Below are 7,091 nucleotides of genomic sequence, written 5' to 3'. Positions count from 1 at the left end.
CTGGCCTTCATAGTTTCTGGCGAAAAGTCTGGTGTGATTCTGATAGGTCTGCCTTTATATGTTACTTGACCTTTTTCCCTTACTGCTTTTAATATTCTTTCTTTATTTTGTGCGTTTGGTGTTTTGACAATTATGTGACGGGAGGTGTTTCTTTTCTGGTCCAATCTATTTGGAGTTCTGTAGGCTTCTTGTATGCCTATGGGTATCTCTTTTTTTAGGTTAGGGAAGTTTTCTTCTATGATTTTGTTGAAGATATTTACTGGTCCTTTGAGCTGGGAGTCTTCACTCTCTTCTATACCTATTATCCTTAGGTTTGATCTTCTCATTGAGTCCTGGATTTCCTGTATGTTTTGGACCAGTAGCTTTTTCCGCTTTACATTATCTTTGACAGTTGAGTCAATGATTTCTATGGAATCTTCTGCTCCCGAGATTCTCTCTTCCATCTCTTGAATTCTGTTGGTGAAGCTTGTATCTACAGCTCCTTGTGTTTTCTTTTGATTTTCTATGTCCAGGGTTGTTTCCATGTGTTCTTTCTTGATTGCTTCTATTTCCATTTTTAATTCCTTCAACTGTTTGATTGTGTTTTCCTGGAATTCTTTCAGGGATTTTTGCGATTCCTCTCTGTGGGCTTCTACTTGTTCTCTAAGGGAGTTCTTTCTGTCTTTCTTGAAGTCCTCCAGCATCATGATCAAATATGATTTTAAAACTAGGTCTTGCTTTTCTGGTGTGTTTGGATATTCCGTGTTTGCTTTGGTGGGAGAATTTGGCTCCGATGATGCCATGTAGTCTTGGTTTCTGTTGCTTGGGTTCCTGTGCTTGCCTCTCGCCATCAGATTATCTCTAGTGTTACTTTGTTCTGCTATTTCTGACAGTGGCTAGACTGTCCTATAACCTGTGTGTCAGGAGTGCTGTAGACCTGTTTTCCTGTTTTCTTTCAGCCAGTTATGGGGACAGAGTGTTCTGCTTTCGGGCGTGTAGTTTTTCCTCTCTACAGGTCTTCAGCTGTTCCTGTGGGCCTGTGTCTTGAGTTCACCAGGCAGGTTTCTTGCAGGGGAAAAATTGGTCCTACCTGTGGTTCCAAGCCTCAAGTTTGCTCGTGGGGTACTGCCTAAGTCCTCTCCGCTGTGGCCGCAACCGGGAAAATCTGTGCCGCTCCTTCCGGGAGTCTCCGTGCACCAGGGTTTCAGATGACGTTTGGTGTTTTCCTCTGGCGCCTGGATGTGCACAGAGTGCAGTCTCTTCTGGTTTACCAGGCGTGTCCGCCTCTCTGAAGGTTCAGCTCTCCCTCCCACGGGATTTGGGTGCAGAGAACTGTTTATCCCTTCTGTTTCCTTCAGGTTCCGGCAGTGTCTCAGGCGCAGGGGTCCTGCCGCTCCCGGGCCCTCCCCTACGGGAACCCAGAGGCCTTATACAGTTGCCTCTTGGGCCAGGGATGTGGGCAGGGGTGGGCAGTGTTGGTGGGATCCTCCGCTCTGCAGCCTCAGGAGTGCCCACCTGATCAGGCGGTGAGGTCTCTCTCCCACGGGGTTTCCTGTGTTTCTTTCAATGGTAAAATGTGATCATATTCACAATGAGGCATTTCCTTTCATTTTACTGACGTTTCTTGTTGCTATTGTCAATATAATTGAAATAAGGTGAGGTTGGACTCTTGAATGGACACACAAGGCAGTGCCTTGTTTTCACATTACACACTCTTCTGCTTTATCAGGAGCTCTGAAGAATTAGCTACCGTATGCAGAAAAACCGTGGACTAAACCCTTCTGAAAATGTGCTGTCAACAGAAACAAAATCCTGCGCTTCCTTCACTACATGATTTTTATATAGCTATTAGAATAAATTGATGAAGTTCATCATCACAAACATCTCCCCATTTGATTTCAAGCAGGCATGGTAACAGGATCGGCTCTGCATGGCAAACCTGAGGTCTGAATGATGTAGGAGGAGGAGCCTGAGGCAGAGATGGATCTTTGCTCTCGGCATGATTTATTGTGTGCTGTCTCCAGGTTTATCATGTCCCTATTTATGATATCAGTGTGTGAGGGTTGTGGATTTTGGAAATTTTTCTGTTTAATCTTAATTGAATACTGTTGGATAATTGAAAGACTGTGTGAATTTTCTCTTGATAACTGACACACTGTTGAAGATTCCTATGCATGATTTACTGGTTGTGTTCATTTCCTTTGTATGCATGACAGGCACTTAGCTTTTCCTATGGATGACTCTCACGCAATGTATGTGATCTGTGGATGACTGACAGACTGTGCGTGTTTCTAATAGATGACTGAGAGGCTGTTGACTTTACTGTGGCTGTTTGAAAGGATATTGAAATTTCTTATAAATGGTTCTAAGGCTATGGGCAATTCCTATGGGTTATTGATAGGATGTAGATTTTTCCCCCAGATGACTACCAAGTTGGGGGTGTGCCATGTAGCTGACAAACAGGCAACTCTTTCCTACACATGATTGACAGGTTGTTGGTTTTTCCTATGAATGCCTTACAGGTTGTGGGTACTTTCTATGGATGATTTCATGTAGCAGTCATTTACCATGGAGGACTGACTGAAAGTCTGTGCATATTTGTTATGCATACTGAACAATGGTAGATACATACTATGTATGGTTGACAGGCTTTGGCTATTTCTTATCAATGATGGACAGGGTGTAGGTATTTCCTATGAATGACAGATAGAGTGTGGGCTTGTCCTTTGGACAAGTGACAAAGTTGGTATATGTTTCCTGGGGCTGAGTGATAGGCTGTTGACACTACCTATGAATAATCCACAGGCTTTGAGATATGTTGTGAAAGACTGACAGGCTGTGGGTCTCTCCATTGAATGACTGGCTATGGGAGTTTCTAATGTATGACTGACCGGCTCTGAGAGGTTTGTATATAAGTTAGTCGCCATGTCCTGTGGGTGATTAACAGACTATGGCCATTTGTTATGTCTGATTGACAGACTGTGATAATTTCTTCTGGATGACTGACAGGTTTTGTGAGTTGCTGGAAGGTGATTGACAGGGTGAGGGGATTTCCAGTGAATGACTGACAGGACATGGGCAATTCTTATGGATGGTAGCCAGGCTGTGGGCTTTTACTTTGGATGATGTAGGTGTTGGGGACAGATTTTTGATAAGCTGTATGACTTGTGGGTGGCTGACATGTTGTGCTTCTTAAGCTAGATGATTGATACATCATAGGCATGACCTACAGATGCAGATCTGCAGACCAATTGTTTCACTGTAAATTTTATAAACAAATGAGAATTGAAATCCCCAGTCACCAATACTTTGACTTTTTCAATCCAAATTTCATTTTTTATGCCCATGATTAAGCTTTCTATATTTGCTACCATTAGGATCACAACATATTGCTTAGGTAATAAATAAAGTATCCATGTTAACCCGGGAGCAAAAATGTAGCAAAGCAGGACCTTGCATTTTGTTTTAAAATGGTCAATGTATCCCTGGACTTACACTAAATTTGGTAAATATAAGTAGAAGGAGATAAACTATGGCATCCAATCTCCTATATATGAGATTCAAAAAGGTTTCAGCAAAATGAAATGAGAGTTCCAAAAAGCAAGGGTCATTTCATGCTATATTTACATTTATATGATATAAGGAAGCTTGACTGGGCAAAGAAACATAAAGGTTTAAGAATGGGAAGACCTTGAGTTATATTTTTTTTTCGGAGCTGGGGACCGAACCCAGGACCTTGTGCTTGCTAGGCAAGGGCTCTACCACTGAGCCAAATCCCCAACCTGACCTTGAGATATATTAAAATGTGTATTATACACAATAGACATTTAATTACATGTGAGGAATAAATGGACTGACAGAATGAAAAACTATAGTTGGACAAATCAGAGTTTGAAGAAAATATTCAATAAGCATAAGAATATTTTCAAACTATAATTCATTCTTGGATTATTTATATGAAGCTCTACCTTAACAACTAATAAACACCTTAAAATAACAAAATGATTAAGAAGCATGTGGACTTCGGAAAATATGCTGGTGTGCCATCAATTCCCCTTCAAGCAAAAAACTATGAAATACGAATGAGGGCCTAGCCCATCACACTGCTCCCTGATCTCAAATCCCATAGAAAAGAGATCTAAACACCAAGAAGTATGGAACATCCTGAGACCACAGGACAGACAGACACATCTGTCCACTTTCAATACCACATTCTCATCAATGGACAGATAAGAGAAACAGAAATTAAACAGCGACATAGAGAAACTAACAGAAGTTATATACTAAATGGATTTAACAAATATTTATAGAACATTAAATAATAAAACAAAAGGATTTACATTCTTCTCAGTACCTCATAGTACCTCCTCGAAAATTGACCATATAATTTGTCAAAAAAATAGGCATCAATAGATACAGGAAGATAGAAATAATTCTATTTGTCCTATCAGATCACCATGGACAAAGGCTGGTCTTCAATAAAAACAATAATGGCAGAATGCCCTCAGATACATTGAAGTTTAACAACACACTACTCAATGAAAACTTGGTCAAGGAAGAATTAATGATAGAAATTAAAGATTTCTTAGCACTTCCTTCGGATGCAAGTTACTAGATGACTGCTTCTCGGCCTCGCCAGGAAACTATTTATTTCCTCTGGGATCAAATAGAATTTTATAAGAACATAATGGATGGAGAGGAGAAAACCTATGGTGGCTGTGAAGGCCCTGATGCCATGTATGTGAAATTAATATCTTCTGATGGTCATGAATTTATTGTAAAAAGAGAACATGCATTAACATCAGGAACAATAAAGGCCATGTTGAGTGGTCCAGGTCAGTTTGCGGAGAATGAAACCAATGAGGTCAACTTTAGAGAGATCCCTTCACATGTGCTATCGAAAGTGTGCATGTATTTTACCTACAAGGTCCGCTATACTAACAGCTCCACTGAAATTCCTGAATTCCCAACTGCACCTGAAATTGCACTGGAACTGCTGATGGCCGTGAACTTCTTAGATTGTTAAATAAGATAAATTATAATAAACTGTTAATTTTTTTCAGTATTTAATACCTGTAGTTCAGTTAGTAATTTTTTCACATATAGCATGTTGCCTTTATGAAATTGAACGCTAAAGTTAATTGCTGAGCAGATTTCTTCTGTCATTTGCATAGCAGAGTTGAAATTTGTTTGCTACATCAACAAATTAAGGAAGTTTCACAAGCCAAAAAATAAATAAATAATGCCAGTTTAAAAAAAAAAAGATTTCTTAGAATTTAATGAAAATGAAGATACAACACACCCAAACATTTAGGACACAGTGAGAGCAGTACTAAAAGGAAAACTCATAGCTCTGAGTGCCGCCAAAAGAAACAGGAGAGAGCATACTCAGCAGCTTGACAGCACATCTAAAAAGTCTAGAGCCAAAAGAAGTAAATACACACAAGAGGAATAGAAGGGAAGAAATAATAAAACTAAGAGCTAAAATCATCCAAGTTTAAAAAAAAAAGAGTACACAAAGAATCAACAAAAGCAGGAGCTGGTTCTTCGACAAAATCAACAAGATAGAAAAACCCTTAGCAAGAATACCCAGAGTGTATCCAAATTAACAAAACCAGAAGGGAAAAGGGAGACATAACAAAAAAAATCTGAGGAAATTAAAAATATCAACAAATCCTACTACAAAAGCATATATTCAACAAAACTGGAAAATCTGGAGGAAATAGACAATTTTCTAGACAAATACAAGGTACTAAAGTTAAATCAGAAACAGATAAACATCTAAACAACACCATAATTCCTAAAGAAGTAGAAGCAGTTATTAAGAGTCTCCCAATCAAAGAGAACCCAGGACTCCATGAATTTACTGCAGAATTCTATCAGGCCTTCATAGAAGACCTCATATCAATACTGTCCAGATTAGTTCCCAAAACAGAAATAGGCAGAGCACTACCAAATTCCTTCTTTGAAACGACAGTTACTCTTATAACTAAACCACACAAAAATCCAACAAAGAAAGAGAACTTGAGACCATTTACCCTTATGATTATTGATGTAAAAATACTCAATAAAAATCTTGCAAAGTGAATGCAAGAACACATCAAAATAATCACCCATCATGATCAGTTAGGCTTCAGCCCAAGGATGAAAGGATGGTCCAATATACTAAACGATAACCTGGGCAAGGAAGAAATAAAGAAAGAAATTAAAGACTTCTTAGAATTTAATGAAAATGAAGGTACGACATACCCACACGTATGGGACACAATTAAAGCTGTGCTAAGAGGAAAACTCATAGTTCTTAGTGCCTGCAGAAAGAAACAGGAGAGAGCCTATATCAGCAGCTTGACAGCACACCTAAAAGCTCTAGAACAAAAAGAAGCAAATACACCCAGGAGGAGTAGAAGGCAGGAAATAATCAAACTCAGAGCTGAAATCAACCAAGTAGAAGAAAAGAGGACCATAGAAAGAAACAACAGAACCAAAAGTTGGTTCTCTGAGAAAATCAACGGGACAGATAAACCCTTAGCCAGACTAACGAGAGGACACAGAGAGTGTGTCCAAATTAACAAAATCAGAAATGAAAAGGGAGACACAACTACAGATTCAGAGGAAATTAAAAAAATCATCAGATCTTATTATAAAAGCCTATATTCAACAAAACTTGAAAATCGGCAGGAAATGGACAATTTCCTAGACTGATACCAGGTACCGAAGTTAAATCAGGAACAGATAAACCAGTTAAACAACCCCATAACTCCTAAGGAAATAGAAGCAGTCATTAAAGGTCTCCCAACCCACTCCTGAGGCTGCAGAGCGGAAGAGACCACCAACACTGCTCACCCCTGCCCACATCCCTGGCCCAAGAGGAAACTGTATAAGGCCTCTGGGCTCCCGTGGGGGAGGGCCCAGGAGCGGCAGGACCCCTGCCAGAGACACCGCCGGACCCTGAAGGAAACAGACCGGATAAACAGTTCTCTGCACCCAAATCCCGTGGGAGGGAGAGCTAAACCTTCAGAGAGGCAGACAGGCCTGGGAAACCAGAAGAGACTGCTCCCTGCACACACATCTCGGACGCCAGAGGAAAAAGCCAAAGACCATCTGGAACCCTG

At 40.1% G+C, this 7,091-nt stretch overlaps 1 pseudogene across 1 annotated transcript; it reads left to right on the top strand.

Moving 5' to 3' along the window:
• The first annotated feature begins 4,636 nt into the window (after window positions 1-4,636).
• LOC134482328 (elongin-C-like) lies at window positions 4,637-5,042 on the top strand (annotated as a pseudogene). Its single transcript, XR_015639732.1, has one exon. The product of XR_015639732.1 is annotated as an elongin-C-like (transcript).
• Window positions 5,043-7,091: the final 2,049 nt, after the last annotated feature.

This window comes from Rattus norvegicus, chromosome 16 (genome assembly GCF_021556685.1).
Source record: "Rattus norvegicus strain SHRSP/BbbUtx chromosome 16, alternate assembly SHRSP_T2T, whole genome shotgun sequence".
In the NCBI taxonomy this organism is placed as follows: domain Eukaryota; kingdom Metazoa; phylum Chordata; class Mammalia; order Rodentia; family Muridae; genus Rattus; species Rattus norvegicus.
Note: the sequence above shows the minus strand (reverse complement) of the source record. Positions and strands in the feature narration are given on the sequence as shown.